The sequence below is a fragment of the Carettochelys insculpta genome, chromosome 5, assembly GCF_033958435.1.
Source record: "Carettochelys insculpta isolate YL-2023 chromosome 5, ASM3395843v1, whole genome shotgun sequence".
NCBI lineage: Eukaryota > Metazoa > Chordata > Testudines > Carettochelyidae > Carettochelys > Carettochelys insculpta.
In genome coordinates, this window is record NC_134141.1 from 121,287,559 (window position 1) to 121,308,456 (window position 20,898).

The window sequence follows — 20,898 nt, forward strand, 5'->3', positions numbered from 1 at the left end:
TATATTAAAAATGTGCACACCTGGACAGAGGTGGAGATTGGATGCAGGAGACAAAGACGTTGAGAGTCTCTGGGTTAGATTAAAAGGGGTAAAAAAAAAGGTGTTGTCATATTACGGGTGTACTATAGACCACCTAGCCAGTTAGAAGAGGTGGATGAGGCTTTTTCTGAACAACTAACAAAATCATCCAAACACAGGATTTGGTGGTGATGGGGGACTTCATCTATCCCAACAGATGTTGGGAAACTAACACAGTGAGGCACAAGCTATCCAGAAATTTCTTGGACTGCAGGGGGCGAAGAAGTTCTAGATTTGATTTTAATAAATAGGGAGGAACTTGCTGAGAATTTGAAAATGGAAGGTAACTTGGGAGAAAGTGACCATGAAATAAGAGAGCTCATGATTCTTAGAAATGGAACAACAAAATAGAGACAATGGATTTCAGGAAAGCAAATTTTGGTAAACTCAGAGAGCAAGTAGGTAAGGTCCCATTGGAAGCAAGACCAAGAGAAAAAACAGCTGAAAAGAGTTGGTAGTTTCTCAAAGGAACATTATTAAGGGCCAAAAGCAAGCTATACCACTGCATAGGAAAAACAGAAAGTATGGTAAAAGACCACCTTCGCTTAGCCAAGAGATTTTGAAGTATCTCAAAATCAAAGAAGTGTCATATAAAAAGTGGAAATTAGGAGACATTACAAAAGATGAATATAAGCAGCCAATTAATGTATGCAGGGGCAAGATTAGAATGGCCAAGGCACAAAATGAGTTTACACTAGCTAGAGACATAAAAGGTAACAAGAAATTTTCTATAAATATATTAGAAGCAAGAGGAAAACCAAGGACAGGGTAGGCTCACTGCTCAGTGAGGAGGGAGAAATAATATTAGGAAACCTGGAAATGGCAGATGTACTTGATGACTTCTCTGTTGCAGTCTTCACCAAGAAGGCTGATGCAGAAATGCCTAACATAATGTTTGCTAGCGGGAAGAAGTCAGGTTTAGAAGATAAAAGAAAAAGAGAAAAAGTTAAAAATTACTTAGAAAAATTACATGTCTGCAAGTCACCAGGACCTGATGAAATGCATCCTAGAATATGTAAGGAGCTGATAGAGGAAGTTTCTGAGCCATTAGCTATCATGTTTCAGAAGTCTTGGAATTCAGGACAGATTCCAGAAGACTGAAAAAGGGCAAATGTAGTACCCATCTATAAAAAGGGAAAAAAAGAACACAGGAAACTACAGACCAGTCAGTTTGACCTCTGTGTCAGGAAACACATTGGAGCAAATAATTAAGGAATTCATCTGCAACCATCTGGAAGAAAATAAGGTGACAGGTAACAGCCAGCATGTATTTGTAAAGAGCAAATCATGTCAGATCAATCTGATAGCCTTTTTTTTTTTTGGACAGGATAACAAACTTATGGATAAGGGAGAAGCAGTGGATGTGGTACACCTAGATTTTAGTAAGGCATTTGATATGATCTTGCATGATCTTCTCATCAATAAACTCAGCAAATACAACTTAGATGGGGTCACTTTAAGGTAGGTGCATAACTGGCTGCATAACCGTTCTCAAAGAGTAGTTATTAATGGTTTGCAATCATTCTGGAAGGGCATAACAAGTGGGGTTCCTCAGGGATATGTTTTGGGACCAGTTCTATTTAATATCTTGGTCAATGATTTGGATATTGCCATAGATACTATGCTTATTACGTTTGCAGACGATACCAAGCTGGGAGGGATTTCAACTGAAGGTACAGACTAACATGGCTACCTCTGTGATATTTGTCAACTGCTTTGAAGGATAGAGTCATAATTCAAAATGATCTGGACAAACTGGAGATTCTGGGATGCATTAACGGGACTATGGTGAGCAAGATATGAGAAGTCATTCTTCTGCTCTACTTTGCATTGATTAGTCCTCAATCCATTGTAGAGTTCTGGGCACCATATTTCAAGAAAGATGTGGAGAAACTGGAGAAGGTCCAGGGAAGAGCAACAAGAATGATTAAAGGTCTAGAGAACCTGAGCTATGAAGGAAGACTGAAAGAACTGGACTTGTTTAGTTTCGAAAAGAGAAAACTTAGAGGGGACATGATAGCAGTTTTCAAGTACCTTAAAGAGGGTTACAAGGAGGAGGGAGAAATATTGTTCTGCTTGGCCTCTGAGGATAGGACAAGGACCAATACAGTTAAACTGCAGCAAGGAATGTTTAGATTAGACATTAGGAAAAACTTCCTAACTGTCAGGGTGGTTAAGCACTGTAAAAAATTGCCTAGGGAGGTTTTGGAATCTCCATTACTAGAGATTTTTAAGAGCAGGTTAGATAGACACCTATTGGGGATGGGGATGGAGATGGTCTTTGTCCTGCTGAGAGGTCAGGGACCTGGACTTGATGACCTCTCAATGTCCCTTGCAGTTCTAGTGTTCTGTGATCCTATGATTCTATGATTGTGTCCATTTCAGGAAAGATGTAAACAAGTTGTAGAAAGTCCGGACAAGATCAACAAAAATGTTTCTGGGCCTAGAAAACATGGATTATGAGGAAAGATTGAAAATACAGGTTGAATCTTTCTAGTCCAGCTCTCTCTCATCTGGCAACATCCATATTCTGGCAAGATTATGGTAGGGCTGGACAGCCACTTATCATAGGTGTGGCCAAATTCCTCATAGTCCCACAAAGTTTGTTTACAGCCACCAGTCTTGGAGCTCAGTATTCTGTGTTGTTATTTGTCTGTAATTTATCCCTAAATGTCTCCAAAAAGCCCAGTAAGCAGTGGATGTGTTGCTAATGTTTTACAAAATATTGACCTGTGGTCTGGCAAATTCTCTTTCAGCACCGGTCAGGTCCAAAGGGTGCTGGACTAGAAAGGTTCAACCTGAATTTGTTTTGCTTTTGCCCTGGCTGGGATGACTTAGTGGGGGTTGATCCTGCTTGAAGCAGGGGGCTGGACTAGATGACCTCCTGAGGTCCCTTCCAGACCTATGATTCTATAATTCTATGATAATTTTGGAGAAGGGAAGACTGAGAGGAGAGAGGTAACTATTGTCAAAGACATAAAAAGCTTATTACAATGAGGGTGGAGATTCAGGGAAGACCTTCTCCTTCACCTTTCAGAAGTCGACAAGAAGCAGTGAGCTTGAATTGGATCAAGGGTAGTTTAGGTTGGACATTAGGAAAAACTTCTTGTCAAGGTGGTTAAACATGGGAATAAATAGCTGGAGAAGTTGTGGACTCTCCATCGTTGAAGGTTTTTAAGAGCAGGTTGACAAACTCCATCAAGAGCTCACGCAAGACCTCAAGCCTTAAAACTTCTGTGGTGTGGGAACTCTGAGTTATTTCCATGCTTTGGAGGGGATATAATGTGAAATTTATACAATGAGGGCACCATGTTGGGATCTCATTCCCAGAAAGCACCTTCTTTTGCCAAGTAGAAATACCAGGTTTGAGAGAACAGCATGGAGTTAATACATGACCCATGTTCAATTGGATGGAGGACAGTGTTCTTCCTTTATTGTATTTATTTATTTATTTTATTCATAAGCATTTAAAACTGCTATTTTTAACTTTCTGACAAGGAGAATTATGACCGGAATTTAGTCAGAGAACAAACAGTATGGGCAGTAGCTAAGCATATTTCTCCATAGTATTCTGTAAAGAGACCTCCACCCTGACCTGAGCTGGGTCATTTTGAGTGTTAAAAGAGTAGTTCTTTTTTCCTGTTCAGTCAGTCCTTTGCCTGGTTTACTGAATCAGTTGAAGAAGGAGGCCAAATAATGCCAAATGATATGGATTGTTTTATGATCTGGAATGAGTTCCCTAAATCAATTTCACGTAGACCACTGAAATGATGTGACTGAGTGTTGTCTCCTGTCAGCCTGTGGTGGATTCCAGCCAGCTGTTTGGAAGTGAATGTTAATTCCATAGCTTGCTGTAGAGGAGGTCAGGCAAGATGATCTAATTGTGCTTTAAAATATTCATACTGATCAAAAGATGCCTCTGCGTGCTCTTTTCTGCCATTGGAGAAGTTGTTCCTTGTGAGATTTCCAGCCTGATTTCATGACAAGAGGTTTAGCTAAGCAATACATTTGGAAACTTGAAACTAACTAAACAGTAAAATGTACCTGTCACTAAGTTCTTCCTGATTAAAGTCAAAGAAGGGTGATTGCTGGTGGCGGAGAAAAGCACAAAGACGGCCAATTGTGCTTTAGAAGCCTACATTAGAATTGCATTTGCAGAAAGATGACTTTCCCCACTTTTGTACTTTCTCCATTGCTTTCTTTAAATTAGATATTTAAATCCAGCCCAAGTTGTTAATGAAAGGCTTGGTGCAAGGGTGGACAAACTACAGCCTGTCAGAGCTTGTAATTCCTCCCCCGCCACCCGCAGGCTCCATTGTCCCATTCCAGTGGTGTTGGGGGCATGCCTCTCTCTGCTCACCCTGCTGTCACGCAGGGAAGTGGGGTTGGGATCTTGCATGCATGGCCAACCATACAATTTTTCATACCCAGATGTGGCCCTACAGCCAGCAAGTTTGCCATCTCCTGGTTTAGAGTGTAAGGAACATCCACAAAGGCTGAACAGGCTGAGGGCTGAATGTGGAAAATCCCAGGTAGAAGGAAGAAAATTAGAAGAAAAATTCAGACAAAATTGCAAGCAAATAAAAACTGAAATTAAAAAAAAATAGACCAGGACCCATTAGTGATGCCAGCAGCCATTACAGACCCATGGGCAAGGTGGGATAGGGGGCCAGCTCCCTGGCCCCAGAAGGGGCTTGGCCAAGGGCAGAAGGGGACGGGCTTAGGGCAGTGAACCCTGGGTCCCACTGCACACTGCATGGTGACACAATGATCTGTGACATTTCAAAGGGAACTGAAGCTAAGGCAACTGTTGCTACTACTGAGGCAGCTGGAGATCCAGGCCCCTTTGAAATGCTGGGTCTGGGGGAAACTGCCTGCTTTGTGCCCCTCTCCCCCTCTAGCAGCACTCCTGCTAACCAAAATGTGTTGTAAGCCATGTGGGTTTCAGGTCATGCATAGTGGCAGAGGGAAACAGCACTTGCATAACTCCAGAGGGGGTTAGTTTGAAGCACATGTCCCAGTATGTCACATCAACGGCCTGCTCAGGCGAGCTGTGTAAACTGACACACATCCTTTTTGTATTGCGCTCAGACAAGCAGGGGCTACTGCCAGCAATAGATCACATTGGCTGTCGATCTTAGTTATGGTGATGATGATACATTGTCCATCCCATGCTGCTTACTGGATTTCATCTTTGTTGATTGCGTGGCCATTTATTTTCCTGATACACCAGGGTTTCCCTAAGTGAAAAGAAGAGTTTCTGTGAAGTGAAAAGAAGAGTTCTGTGAGAAAATTCCTCTGTGGCTCACTCCCTGCTGCTGCTGAAAAGGTAGGACTAAATTTAATTGGTTTAACAGCTATTAAACTGCCTGAATTCAGTTTTATTATTTCAGCAGCAGCAGGGCAGCGAGCTGCAGAGAGCCCCACCCTCGCCCTGCTACCCGAGTGAACACACCCCTCCAGTGGGCATGGCTCAGCTGAACCCTCCCACCAGCAGAACATTTCTGCGCCAACTTTCCTTCCTCTGGGTGCACTTAGTCACCAGGTGTAGGCTCTCCAGTCAGCGACACAGATGGGTTAGTCCTAGGGGCAGGTTTAGGGCTGACGGAGGTTAATCCTTGGGGTGGGGGGCAATTTTGGAGCTCAGAGGGGATAAGCCAGAGGATGGGGGAGTAGGTTTGGGTGTGAGTGGGTTAAGCCTGGGGGCAGGTAGGGGTTGCAGGATGGAGGGGGTAAAGCTTATAGATAGGGGTGGATTTGGGAGCTGAGGTGGGTAAAGCCTGGAGATGGGGGGTGGGTTTGGGGGCCAAGGGAGGTAGAGCCTGGAAACGGTGCTTTGCAAAATTTTTCGGAGTTTAAAAGAGTCCTGTGACCAAATAAAATTGGGGAAAACTGCCCTATACATCACTTAATTCTTCACTGAGTTACAATCTCTGTATCTCCACTGGAGGCAGTAGATGTCCATCACCCTTTTCCTGGAGTATTTGAATAGACACACAGGCCCACAGTGAGCATGCGTGTTTCTCGGTCTAAATGACTTGTATTTCAAAGCAAGGAAAACTGTGGACAAGAACGGAGAAACACAAAGTTTCAATGAGAAAAAAAAGAGCGACCCCCTCTGTAACATTCTTCATGTCAGCTGAGACACAAAGCAGCAAGTGTTTCATAGCTGTCTCTGCAGATGGTCGGGAAGCTTGTCTACATTTTATACACAGTTCATGGGAAACACAGTGGTAATATTTCCTTTCAATTAGTTTCCTTGATCGTATTTTCCATGGAATAAATGGTGTATCAGTGAAGTTTGCTGGATTGTGTCAGCATCAGATTATGTGTATTGCTGGACACTGTGTCATAGAATCATCAGTCCATTCATTTCCTTAGTTGTGGTCAAGATGGTGACATTCCACACTTGACCAAAGTGGTGAATTTGTGGAAAAAGTCTTATTTTTTTAACCTGGGGAAACTTGAGAAACTAAAATTAAGAGCAGTCACCTAACCCGATTTCCAAGGGACCTTTCCCCAATTTGAATGACTGGTAGCATTATAAGAGACAAGGTATGTGATGTAATCTCTCTTATGGGTCCAACATCTGTTAGTAAGAGAGACAAGCTTTGGAGTTTACACAGAACTTTCCTTTGGGTATAGGAAACAGTCTTGGAGCATCCCAGATAAGTACAAGAAGGAAGAGATTGTTTTGCATAAGTAGTTAAGTTTCAAAGGCCCATTTAAGAGCTTCGGTGAAGTGAAAAGAAGAGTCCTGTGAGAAAATTCCTCTGTGGCTCCCCTCAATGGTAGGACTAAATTTAAGGTGAATTGGCCTGGTAACACCCTCCACTAATAGGAGAGAAAGGAAGTGGGTCAGAAAGGCAGCTAGGAGGATTGTTAGTGGGTTATAGGTTGTGGTAATAATAAGCCATAAGTGCAGCGTCTCTGAGTGCATGATTCTTAGTGTCTAGCAAGTGTATCTATGAACTTTATTGTCATTGCATCTATGAATTTAAACTCCCAACCTTCTCATTTGAACGTACTTTGGAGCTCTTCTTTGAGGAAGAGAACTCATAGGTCAGACACAGAGTGATCAATTTGTGAAAAGTGTTCACCCAAAGGTGGTAGTGTATGTTTGTCTTTTCTTGTGTGAGTTCATTCAAGAGCCTAGTGATTGTCTGGTTTCACCCATATTGTTGCTGCAGAGTACACTGAAGCATTATGTGTCATTCAAAAAGGGAAGCGGAAAAAGCGACCTGAGTTAATAGAGATGCAAGTAAGCAGAATGAATTTCCCTGAGTTCAAATACAAGCCTTTGGGAGAGCCCAGAATTTGAGAATTAAGAAACCTGAGATGGCCAAACAAATTCAGGGAGAGAGAAGTTCCCAATTTCCGGGTTAATATTTTTCAGTGCTATGTCTCTTTCCTTCCTTTGCCCCTTCATCACCTTCCTGAACTTGGTGCCTCCTTTCCCCTGTTACTGCAGGGTGGATCAGAGCAGTGAATGAGATATTTCATCTTATAGGATATTTTTGTGGCAAGTCAGAAGAGTCTGAAATCAGGGAATTTTAATGAATCATCTTCAGGAACATAATGGAACTAAAAGCAGCTTTCCGTTCTTCTTGTGAAAATAAACTTTGTTCTCCAGCTTCCACATACTTTTCAAATTTGGATCTTCTAAAACTAATCCTTGGGAGAAGGAGATGTTGCTTAATATCTAAATGAACACATGACTGCTGCTGGTTTTAGTTTGAGATTTTTCAGTATCCTTTATGGAGTCCTGAACCATTTAAATTTGGAAAGATCTTCATTTCAGGTTATGTGCTCTTGTTCTGATGGGGGATCCCCCATGCTGTAGCTGGGTCAGTGGGGGCTCTGGTGTTGGCCCCAGCCACTGCCTTTGCTGGCCCCACGGCAAGATCACAGCTTCATGGGGAAAGGAGAGATGGGGCTTAGCTCCCACCTTGCATGTCATTAGAAGTTCTTTCATCCCAATGAAGGCACGTGTGCTAGGGGTTGCTGCCCCAGTGTAGATTTAGCCTGTGAGCTCTAAAAATGTGGTGCAATGACCTTGTCAATGCGTAGAATAACCTTTTCACTAGAACCAAAAAAACAGGATTTGTCTCACCGTCTCGCTGCATTCAGTCATGTTTCATGAACAAAACAAGGAGCAATGGTCTCAAGTTGCAGGTCAGGGAAGACGAGGTTGGACATTAGGAAAAACTCTTTCACTTGGATGGTGGTGAAGCACTGAAACTCATTACCTACCGAGGTGGTGGAATCTCCATCCCTAGAGGTTTTTAGGGCCTATCTTGACAAAGCCCTGATTGGGATAATTTAGTTGGGATTAGTCCTGCTTTGGGGAGGAGGCTGGACTTGATGACCTCCTGAGAGCTCTTCCAGCCCTAGGATTCTACGATTCTGCAGCACAAACCGAAAGAAGCTCCCTATCTCCTTGTGACACACTTTAATTTATTTCTTTTTAGGCGTGACTAGTTCACAGCCTTTTTAAGTAGACCTTGCTCTCCACCAGAGTCTGTAGGTCTTGATGTGCAAAGCCTGCCTGTGATACTGCTATGCCAAAGGAAACAGAGTAAGCTACAAAGAGGGAGACGTGCAGTGTCCATGTTTTATGAGGGAGGCCAGAATATTTTGCTAAATTACACTGGAATAAATCTGGAGTAATTGCTTTGATTTCAGTAGAATTGTACTGGCCTAAATCTAGATCGGAATCTGTTCCTTGATGTTTTGCTGCCCTTAGCCTAATAGAATTGTAAAGACTGAAGGGTTAAAGTAATGAGCGCCTGAACCCTACACCTTTCACTGCCAAATATTCATTACTCTGGTACTGAATGTCTTAGACAGTCACCTCTAAAGGCTCTGACTTTCTGGTGAGGATGCAGTCAATCTTCTCTGTAATGTCCTCAAAACTTGTATCTCTAAAATGCGCTTTCATTAGATTGCTCTACAAATCACCCCTTGAAGACCCATTCTAAATATGCTTCCTGAACTGTGTAGTGATTAGTGCTGAATGCAGTACTTTGGGTGAGGTCCTAACAAAATACACTCTATTTCCTTAACAATTATGGAGTTGAAAGCTTTAATATAAGGGGTTTTATTATTAAAATAACCCTCATATCTCTCTGCAGGTCAATATGCTGTAGTACCTTCCCATTAAGCAGATATTATGTCCTTTTATTACATTCTCCGAGACTCATTATTCTGCATTGAATTTGCTATCTATTAGCTCAAGTACTTAAATGATCTAAATCCTTCCCTACCTGACTGTATTGTTTCTCATGGGTGACCTTTCCTCCCAATTTAGTATCATCTGCACACCAGATTTTTTTTTTTTTAGTTTAAATAATGTGCTCTTAGTCATTTCAGGAGCTGAAAAGCTGCAGATCCAACACTGATCCCCGCGGTGGCCCTGACACAAGTAACTTTTCTTCTGCTTAAAATGACAGCTCACAAGCGGCTGTTCTCACTGGTTGCACCCATAATTTGGTAAGCTCACTTAGAGTGATAGGCAAATTTTGGTTTAATTTGCCTTCTTGCTTGGGTCCTGCCTGCCCTTAGGGTTGTATCTGGGTATGGCCTGTGTCTGTGCTCGCAGTGGTGTGTAGTGAAAAGCTCTAGCATGGGAGAGGCAAGGGTTCCCAGTGCTTCTCTGCCGTTTGACATTTCCCCAGTGGCTGGAGCCTTTCACTGCAGCACGGAAAAATTCTGGCAGCAGAAGAGCAGTGGGACTCTACGTTGGTATAAATTACAATGCAACCATGGGAGAAACTGCATAGGTGTGCAGAAAGCTGCGTGAGGTATATAACCCAGGGTCTGGTATTTCTTTAATCATTTTAACAGGGCCGTACCATCTACACTTCTGTTTACACTCATGAGTGGACAGTGACACAAGTTGAACCTCTCTAATCTGGAATGCTCTTGTGTGGCAACATCCATAATCCAGCATGAGTTTAGTTAGCTCGACAGTCACTTGCCATGGAGGTGGACAAGTTGCCTGTGGTCCCATAAAGTTTGTTTCCAGCAACCAGTCTGTCTCTGCATGTTCTGTGCTGTTATTTGCCTCTAAATGTTTTCTAAGAGCCCCGTAAGCAGTGAAGGTGTTGGTAATATACTATATAATACTGACCTCCCGTTGTCCGGCGAATTCTCTTGTCTGACACTGGTCAGGTCTGGAGTGTGTGGATGAGAAAGGTTCAACCGGTAACAAACACCCTACACACCATTGCAAGTGTAGCTCTATGCTTAGCAATAAAACATTACATGGTTCCAAAATGCCCAAGTGACTTAGAAGCCTAAGTCCCATTTTTAAAAGTGGCTTGCACACTCTGGCACTTTTGTAAACTTTACATAAAATGTGTTTGAACATCCATTAAAAAAAGAGTTGTTGTCTATGCGACAGGTAAATTTGTGTGATGGGCTATTTGTGTTTCATGTGATTTGTCTTACAACAGTGCTGAAAGACCCCCTATTGAGGTCATATCCCTGCTGTCTAAAGCATCATTCAACTCCACAGTGAGAGGCAGTCCTACCACAAAGAGATTACAATAGAAATATACTAGGAAAAGAGTGGGAAGAGAAGAAATATTAATGACACCCATTATATGAATGGCTACCTCTTCACTTCACAAGAGCCTCCCTCTTCCTGTGTGCTAGGTGACCTCAGCTCCTACTGATCCCTCCTCAAAGCTCTTTGCTTTGCACTAGGTTTCTGCTGCTCTACTCTGTTCTGAGGTCATCTGCTCAAGTTATAATCTGCAGGAGTCAACATGTGCTTACATCCTGCTTCCTCCTGCACTCATAAATCTTGGTAATGGGTGCAGCTCTATATGTGGTGGTAGTACCTGCCATGGCCTGGGCACAATGGGCATGGCTTGTTGGTCTTAGAGCATGATTCTTGTTGGGGTTGATCCTGCTTGAGGCAGGGGACTGGAAGAGATGGCCTCCTGAGGTCCCTGCTAGCCCTAAAATTCTATGATTCTGTATGATTCTATGATTCTATGACAAGGTCCAGTGTAAAACTGACCCTTCTATTTACTTTAAACAAAGAAAAATACATTTCAGGAGCCTTAGTGTTCTGTTTTATTTTTAATGCAGGTTGAACCTCCCTAGTTTGGCACTCTTTGGTCCAGCAATATCTGTGGTCCAGCATGACTTTACTTAGCCAGATGTCCACTTATCACTCATGTGGCCAAGTTTCCTGAGGTCCCATAAAATTTGTTTACAACTTCCAGTCCTGGCTCTCAGTGTTCCATGCTGTTATTTAGCTCTGACTTACCCCTAAATGTCATCTAAGAGTCCAGTAAGCAGTGGAAGTATTGGTAATGAGCCAGACAATATTAATCTCTCATGGTTCGGTAAATTCTCTTATTAGGCATCAGTCAGGTCCCAAGGGAACCAGATTAGAGAGGTTCAACCTGTAGTGATGTCTTAATTCCATATCATGGACCAATTCTATATTTTCTACCTGATGTATGTTTTTGTCTTGCAGAAAAATAGCTTGCTAGGAGTGGGTGTATTTCTTTCGTCCTAAAAAACAGAAAAAAGCTGATTCTGTATGCACAAACTTGAGTTATTTAAATTCTACCACCCCAAAAAGTGATTATTTTCTTTTTCTCCAAGGTGCCCCACCAATTTTCATGCAGTCAAAGCAGCCTAAACTACTTCTGTCATAGGCCTTTTCACTTCTTCATTCCCCCAGGACTTTCTTCAATGATTATTTCTTTTTGTCTTTGTTTTCTATCTTTAAACAAAAAAGAACTCTGATTCCCTTGAGGAAGTCTGCAGCAGTAATGCTGAAGCACCGCTAAGTGCAGTAAGGGAAAATCATTGCAACATGATGGCATCATAGGACCTCGGCTTTGGATAATACATTGTTGTACTCAGCTGGCATGAGGCAGCAAAAATACATACCAGAGCTCAGTATGCATTTGACTGTATTAATTAAAATACAGGGGAAAGGGCAAAAGACAATAATATTATCACTGAATTTTAGGAAGCAAAAAGAAAAGAAAGAAACTAAGAGGCAAATGGAAGAGGTTCTTTTCTGAAGTGCAGAAATTTTAGTAGCATTTTAATTCTGGACTTATACGGATCTGTAGAATGAAGTCCTCTGTTCAGCATAGGTACAAGCATTTTCTTATTGACCCACCCAGTACTTTGAACTGACTTGGAGGGATGGGGTACTTCATTTTCTGTGTCAATTCAGTGTTTGGCGTAGCTTTTGAAGATGCCTAACATATTATGGAATCATAAAAGTTTAGCTTTGGAAGTGACCTCAGGAGGTTATCTTGTCCAACCCCCTGCTCATAGCAGGACCAACCCCAACCAAATCATCCCAGCCAGGGCTTTGTCAAGCCTCGCCTCAAAAACCTCTGAGAAATGAAGATTGTACCACTTACCTATGGAACCCAAGACGGTAAATTTCATTAGTGATTTTGTGACCTGGGCTGACACCACAGAACACTGGAATGAAACCAACAAACTCATTTAATTTAGATCACCACAAAAAGGTGGCATATAGTTGGCCACAGAAATATAGTAGAAACATGCTATTCCATCAAGACTAGAGCTGGTTGTGACCCACGCAGTCCATCAGTGGCCATCGGCATATGGCACACCATATCACAATGAACATCAAGACTGCCACTCTCACTGCCTCAGCACACAGTTGCAATAAACTGCATGTAAAAGGTGTATTCTGGCATCATATGGAAACTAGTAACATGCGGGTCACTAATGCTTGTGTTATGTAAGGTGGTGAACACAGTCTTATATATCTGTGCCTGAAATAGCTTCTTAAAGATGTCTTCCAACAATGCATAAGCCAGGTCTCTCCATTACCATGTGTTTCCAATGCAAACTGAACTGTGTCACACCTCCCAGAGCAATGAAAAGTGGTGAAAAGTACCACTACACAGAAGGTAAACTAAGCTATCAAGTTTAATGAGTTGGGTTGGTGGGGAAAGAATGCTTACCAGATGCGAGGGGGGATGGATCCTGCATTCCAAGGCAGTTTCCTGGTTCTTGAAACAGACACAATAGGCTTCAGGAACTATAGACACAGGTAAAAAAAAAGTCATTTTAGCATTCATCACCTGTGAATGACAGAGGAAGAAGACCCTCGTGAAAAGTGGGTCCTCTTGGGCAGAAAACTAAAAGTAACTAGAACTGATAATAGCTAAGAAACCCACTGAATCAAAGATTGTAAAGTGCTGAAATTAAATTTTAGCCATGATAAAACACATATCCTGTTTTTACTTGTAACCAAATTTGTGTCTTCTCTTCTGGTTTATTATCACTCAAATCTTTGTTAGTCTTTCTTTGTTACAAAAATTATCTCAGTGCTGCGTAGGTGCACTGATAGGTGCAGTTTTCAGCTAAACCAACAGGCTGATGTGTGCTCTGTCTCAGGCCCAATCAACAAGTTTGCAGGACCCAAGGCACCATGCTGACAACAGGGCCAAAGTCAATTGGAACACAAAGTCCCCAAGGTGTGGGGACCATGGCATCCACCTTTCTCTTCTTGCCCTAAGTCTGGGCCTGGTCTGTCTCTTCGGAGGCAGCGAGCTTAATAACTTCTGTGAGAAACCAGTGTGAGGGAAGGGATTCTGTAGGGAAAACTTTTTGGAGCAGAACTGAGACTAGTAGAGCTGTCCACCATTTCCATTGATAATTTGTTCCATGGGTAAATCAACCTCCCTCTTAAGTAATGTTTCTTATTTCAGATTTGAATTTGTTTTATTTCAGCTGACTGAAGGATTGGGGCCTAAATCTTTGTATTAAGGCACCCACTTTTCAAACTTGGTTGCCTTTGAAAAGATTTTAATTAGAACGTCAAATAAACATTCCCGTTAGCTCTTGAACAATACAAAGTAACGTTTGCAATTTTTTTTGCTAATAGTTTGTTTTGTTTTTCTTTATTTCAATTATTTTTTTAAAAAAGGATGATATCATCACAGAAATTTGTCAAAATCATTATCTCCATTGTGTGGTTGACAGTTGGTGTGGTGTGGTTGACAGTTATCACCAGCCCTGGGGTTAGAGGTGAGGTGGGCCTGGCTCTATACTCCTGGAAGAGGCAGGGCCAAGAGCTGAAGGGCAGTCAGCCCTTAACAGTGGGACGAGTGTTCAAATGCAGTTATTTACCATAAGTTGTACATATCTGGGTACTGATCGAAAGCCCACTGAAGTCAATAGGAGAATTTCAGTGGGTTGTGGATCAGGGCCCCGAGCGATTAGTACAAGCAGAGATACCTAAGTAGTTGTGTGAAAGCACCGACATTGGGACATTGTGTTATGATTATTGCCTTTTTATGGAGAATTTCAAAGGCTGCAGAAGTGAGCTAGTCATGCATTGATAAAGATGCTCTTAGAAATTCTCCCCTTGTGTGCTTCTCTTGTTGTTTTCTGTTGTGTTTTTTGTTAAATGGAATTGGGATTCCTACAACCTGTAAGGAGATTTGCTGACCTTTAGTTACTCCCCAGCTTTATTTACTGCCAAACACGGGTCTCATTCAAATCCAGGTTTAAGGGTTATTTGTTCAACTCAGCATGCTCTTAATTAGTCATTGTGTTGATTTGATTCCTTTGGTGAAGCATCCTTTTGGCTGAGGGGGGAGGTAGGGGAACTTGCACAGGACCTGAACCATGTGACAGCTCTGCATTTTCTTGTCCTTATTGATTTCTGTCTAATGGATACAAAGGAGAGTTTTGTTTTAGAAGTTATTCATTCAGAGAGAAAAATACCATTCGATATCTCTTAGAAGCATGCATTATTTACACCCCATCCTGGGCCACGTGGGTTGTACTTCAGATCCACAGCAGATTCTTCCAAGTGGGAATCCATGATCATTCCTTTTCCTTCTCCTGATTTCCTATCTCCTCTCCACACAGGGCTGCAGCGCTTAGGGCTTTTACCAGTTTTTCAGGCCACTTGTATCCATGAGGTGCAAAAAGGAGAAAGGGAGTCTGGAAAGATACAAGAAAGAAATATGCCTATCCACTTATCTCACCAGCAAAATCTCTGAAGCTGAGCAAACAGCTTTTAAGGAACATATGTTTTGTGAATATCATGCCATATTGTCACAGCAGCATCTGTTACTCTGTGTGTGTGTGTGTGTGTGAGGGATAGTTAGCACTGAAAGAAAGGAAGTCGTCATCCCAGGATCTGATGTGATTTTTGTGTCTATTGTTGATGGAACAAAGGATTGGAGCCTTTTTACAGCGTTCATATTTCTATGGTCAGTCTGTGCTTTTACAGACTGTTACAGTCGCTGAGCGTAGGTCTACACTTCAAAGAGCTGTTATTTCAAAATAACTTTCCTAACATCTACATAGCACAACCACTATTTTGAAATAATTTCCAAATGTTTATCTGTCTCACAAAAGTACAGACCTGATCCAAAGCCCATCCAAAACTATGGAAAATGTCTCCTTGTGTTTGAACTGGGCCGTTTAAGGTTAACTTCTATTTGTGAAACACTTATAATGGTGGAAATTCTGTGGCAATCTATACCTCAGTAGTAACACAGTCTGGAGCACCAAAGCTTAAGGAGTTAACTCAGTCCAAAGCTATGCAGGCTGTGCTACCCACTGAACTAAAATGTAAAATAAAATGCATTAAAACAGAACTCATATGCACTTGGCAATATTTAGAGAGACTACTATGGTGTTCTGCAAGGTAATCCATCCATTGTTTGTTTAAATCTCTTTAATAAAAGCATTATAGATGTCATGTGAATATATACATCAGCAGCCTTTTAGAAAGAGAATGTGTGTGTAGATGGGTTAGCACTCCCCCCAAAAAGAAAAATAACAACTGAGAGTTCTGCTCTGGCCGGGAAGGTGAACCTGAGGGTTAAAAAAAAAGCAGAACCAATTGGACATCACAGCAAGTGTATGGAGTGTTTGTCTTTAAGGTGCTACAGGACTCCTCCTTGACTTTTCATGAAGAGGCCCCAATGTATTTTTCATCCCTCAAGAATCCCATGAAGGAAGTGATGTGTCTTTTTCCTACACAGTTTACAGATGCATGAACTGAGATGTAGGGAGATTAAGCATCTCTTCTTCTCCAGCTGAGGTCATTGAGACTTTTTTCTATAGGTTGAACATCTCTAGTCCAGCACCCTCGGGACCTGAACACTGTTAAATGAGAGAATTTGCCAGACCACAGGAGGTCAATATTGTCTAGCACCACTACCAACATTACCACAGCTTAATGGATTGTTAGAAGACATTTAGGGTTAAATTAGAGCTGAATAACATTACAAAACACTGAGAGCCAGGACTGGTGGCTGTAAACAAGCTTTATGGGACCTTGGGAAAGTTGGCCACACCCAAGATACATGGTCATCCAGCTAAATAAAATCATGCTGGATTACATATGTTGCTGGACAAAAACATGTCTGAAATAGGACCAGACCTATTTTACAGGGGTGTTGTGAGGCCTGCTTCATTATGGCTCATGAAGTACTTTGAGACCTTTGGAGGGCAAATGACGTAAAACTCCTTTGTAGCTTGAAAGAGGAGTTTAATCTACACTGTCCTCCATATATTTCCTATTACATGTACAAGGTCTGAGAATAACAACATGAAAAACACTGACATATTTCTCCCAATGAGAAAGGGAAAACGAAACTCTGATCAGCAAACAAGGAAACCATCAAAAGGCACTGGGCAGGGCCTTCTGATCATTACTGGACCTGCAGCATCTGGGATAGGTGAGAATAAAGTCACCCTCTATTGTAATAGTGAACAAATTTAGTATTGTGTTTGTGTAGATGGAACCTTCTTTCCAGAGATCCTGGTAAAGACTATTATATTTTATAATGGGTGATCTGAGTAATGGGATTTCTATGAACTTAGATATTTCCCACCCCATCTGATAGGATTTTTGTAGTGTGGCCTGCAATCCTTAAAGAATTTTTTTTAATTGCAAAGTTCCAGTCTAACTTTATGGGACAGTGTCCCAGAAGTCATACATTTTTAGGCTGTGATTTCCCCGCGGTCATAAGATCACCGGACCTCTAGCACCCTGGTTTTCAACCAGTGTGCCGCAGCACGTCAGTGTGCAATGAGAACTATCCAAGTGAGACATGGCATTTCACATATTTCCCCTCAGTCTGGCTCTTTACAGAGCCACGGGTGGAGGGAGGGTTCAGAATCGATGACCTCGCACCAGCTGGGTCTCAAGCAGCAAGGCTTTGCAGAGCCACCATAGGGGGAAATGCTAAGTGCACAGCACCCCAGTTGTGCTGGGAGGCAGTTGAAATTATTCTTCCTGTACTGAATGAGCTGGAAGGGAGCCTGCTTCCACATCCTGCTGTGGCGAGGACGAGGGAGGGAGGATGAGAACAGGGACATGGTTTAAATGCTGCATCCTGGCTCCAACAGGCCTGCGGGGGAGAGAAAGGGAGTCTGCTTTCAGAGGTTATTCATTTACTCAACATTCCTAGCCTGGCATTGAGCAGCTTTTGAAAATGTCTGTGCTCGCTGTCTAAGATGGTGTATTCTGTGGTGGACTTGAAACATTAATGCGTTTGATCCTTGTTTAGCTTGTTGTATGCACTATGTTGCAAACCTTTCTAGTAAGACTGTAACCAGAGTAAATGTAAGTAAATGTGATGTTCATGAGCAGTTGATTTAGTTGAAAAAAGCGGGTGTGCCATGGAATCGTTTGGCTTATTGAAATGGCCATGTCATTGAAAAGCTTGGGCACCACTGCACTAGCGTACTAGGACATCTTAGTCCTATTGAAAGTCAGTCTGTGTTGGGTATCTAATGCCAATTGGCCCTATCTTTAAAGCCAAATTTTGAGATATGCTTATTTGATTTTGAACACTATTCCTGAGCTTTGTATGATGCTGATAAATGGAAAAAGCTGGATACAAAAGAAAGTGAGAAGTTTCTGAACAGGACATGCCAACACCAGATGCCATTGTTAGCTGCACTATTTGCATGAGGACTTACTTTGATTCATTGTTACTTTTTATGTATATTAGAGATATCAACGGTCATTCTAGCTTCTTATCTACTTGAAATTAAGAGGCAGTAAAAAGAAAATTATTTCTTTGTTTGAATATGACAGGCAATGGAAGGCAAGGAGCACACAGGATCGGCAGCCAACACCAGGCACCTGAAGACAGCACGGCAACTTGACCCCACCAAAAATGACAAGGGCTCAAGTGAGGGGGTTCTCGTAATCAACATCCTATCCGGGCTGTCCAGTCCTGCCCCATCTCACCCGACTTCCCAGAAGGACCCATAGGTAGGTGGAATGAACTCGCATGGGACCTAGGCAACACCAGCAACCTCGCTATCACACTGACCAAGCACAAGGCACACACCTTTTTGAAGTACCAGCAAACAACAGCACAAACATATTCAAAGAAAAAATCCATGTACATTTCTCCCAATGGGAAAGGGAAAGGGAAAAGGAAAAGGACACAAAGACACTAAACAGCTGCTAAACTTAATGTAGTCTTGGAAAGTGCTCAGGTACCAAGGGGATGAGTATGGCATTAGAGCATTAAGGAATAAACAAATGAGGGCTTTTGCAGAGTTAAAGGCATTCTGGGGTTCATAAATGATCCAGTAAGACCCTATTCTAGATTTCTCTGGTTCCTTTAATTTGACAGCAAGAGTTGGTTGTTAGATTAATAGCTGAGCAATAAGTCGCAATATTTTGTATTTCCTGAACTAGGTCTACTAATCTGTTGGAAGTTGTCTCTGTGCAATAAAGACTTTCTCTTTGGCCAGTTCTACACATGTCCCTATGGTAATAAGCAATCCAGAAAATGCTAATGAGGCATAGATGTAAATTTTCTGCACCTCATTAACATATGGCCACATGATTTGGAGTCCAAAAGAAGCTTGTCTGGACTCCAAAATAGCTGTGTAGATGTGCGGGCCACAGGGATCCCCCGGAAGAATATTATGAGGAAGATGGGGCTTCTGGAAGGAGGGTTTCCTTCCAGGGTATCCCTGTGGGCCAGATGTCTACAAGGCTATTTTGGAGTCTAGAAGAGCTTCTTCCGGACACCAAATCATATGGCCACATGATAATGAGGCACAAGAAATTTACATCCGCACCTCATTAGCATTTTCTGGCCTGCTCATTACTATGCCCCTTCCTCCAACTGGCCTTTTCCTTTTTCTACAATAGTTGTGTCACTAAGTTCAGTAAGTATTATATTGCTCCAATTTTCTAGAGTGCCAACATGTCTTCCAACAAAATGCAAAATTATGCTCAAACTTGTTGAATCAGTGGGATGCAAAGTGTCATTATCATTCTTCTGAAACAGGTAGGCTACGTCTACATTAGAAGCATCTGTCTACAGAAGTCACTGTGAAAAGAAAGGTTCTGACAAAACTTGTTGACAGATCACATCTATACATAAAAGCAGATTGATCTTTTGATCTGTTCTGTTGACAAAAGGGCCCTCCAGAGTGTCTACACAGCTTTTTTGTCTACAGTTTCTATAGATAGAATGCATTTCGTGTGTTCATGCTCAGCTAGTTTTGTTGACAAAACTCCTAGTGTAGATGTAGCTGTATAATTTTCAAATGTGGCCACTGAGTTTTAATGTCTCAGTATTTGGGTGCCTAGTTAGAGACACATAAATGTCTCAAGAAGCATTGATATTTGAATAATCACCCCCCTACTTTTGTAAATTTTGAAGCTAGTGTCTGAAAGTTCTTACTACCAGAAAGCCTTTCTAGTTTTTACATTATTTGGTAATCTCAGTCCAGTGTGAACTGCAGAGGTACCCATAGCAAACTGGGGGGAAAAAGTACCAGATTGGATCTTTCTCCGAAGCGTCAAGAGCTTTGCATACATGGAGATAAGGAATTCACCTTTCATACTGTGGAGGTGATCACTCCTTGACAGGTCTAAGAATAAAAAGGCAGAATTTCAGAAGAAAAGTTTGTACAACCATTCCCTTGCTAAGTATCTGTGCTGCATACAGGAGAGCCTTATTCTCTAGGGCTGACTATCTGATACATTGCATTACGAAATATGTTTCAAACTAAGGCACAGTGTAAAACTTTTCACTTAAAAATTAAAGTTCTTTTATGTCGACTTATAATGCATTGTGCTTCCTCTGCTTATTTCAACAATACTATTAAAAGGAATCACAACACAAAACAAAACAAAACAAAACTTTGTTGCACATTACTGTATGGGCCAGCAATGCCTTTACCTCCTTTCTGCACAGACAGTGCCTGGGAGATTAAAGAACACATCCCAAATGTGACATATTAAAATTAATTATGCCAAAATGATGATTGGGCTTTAAAAGACACCGTGTTTTTGAGCTTTTTCAAGGAAAATACTATAGTCTAAGTTGCAGTCAAATCTCTCAGAGGGATTAGGCAGACACCATTTTAATTTATCCATTCCAGAGTTCGGTGCCAAGAGTGCTGCAAAGATGAAAATAAAGAAACCGCGGACTGTGCATTTTTGTTGTTGGAGCTGCTGTAGTAGCAGCGCTCTTGGAAAAAAGAAGAACTGCTGTACGCCTTCTATCCCATACATATTGAAAACCCATAAGAAGCTGGTTTTGCACATCTTTTTGCCAAATAGCTGGATAGCAGCTGAAATCCACCAAGTGTGGCTTTGTATAAAGAAAGGCGAGAGAGAAAGAAATAAATAGCGGACATTGTGAATAGTGACTGCACAGCAGATTATTCTAGCATGGGATGGAAAGAATGAACTTGGTTATTTCAGGAGCACCTTGCAGAAGTAAATAATGGAGAAGCTGCTGGCAATGCTTTAAATGAGGATATCATATTTGTAAATGCTTCCTTCTGATT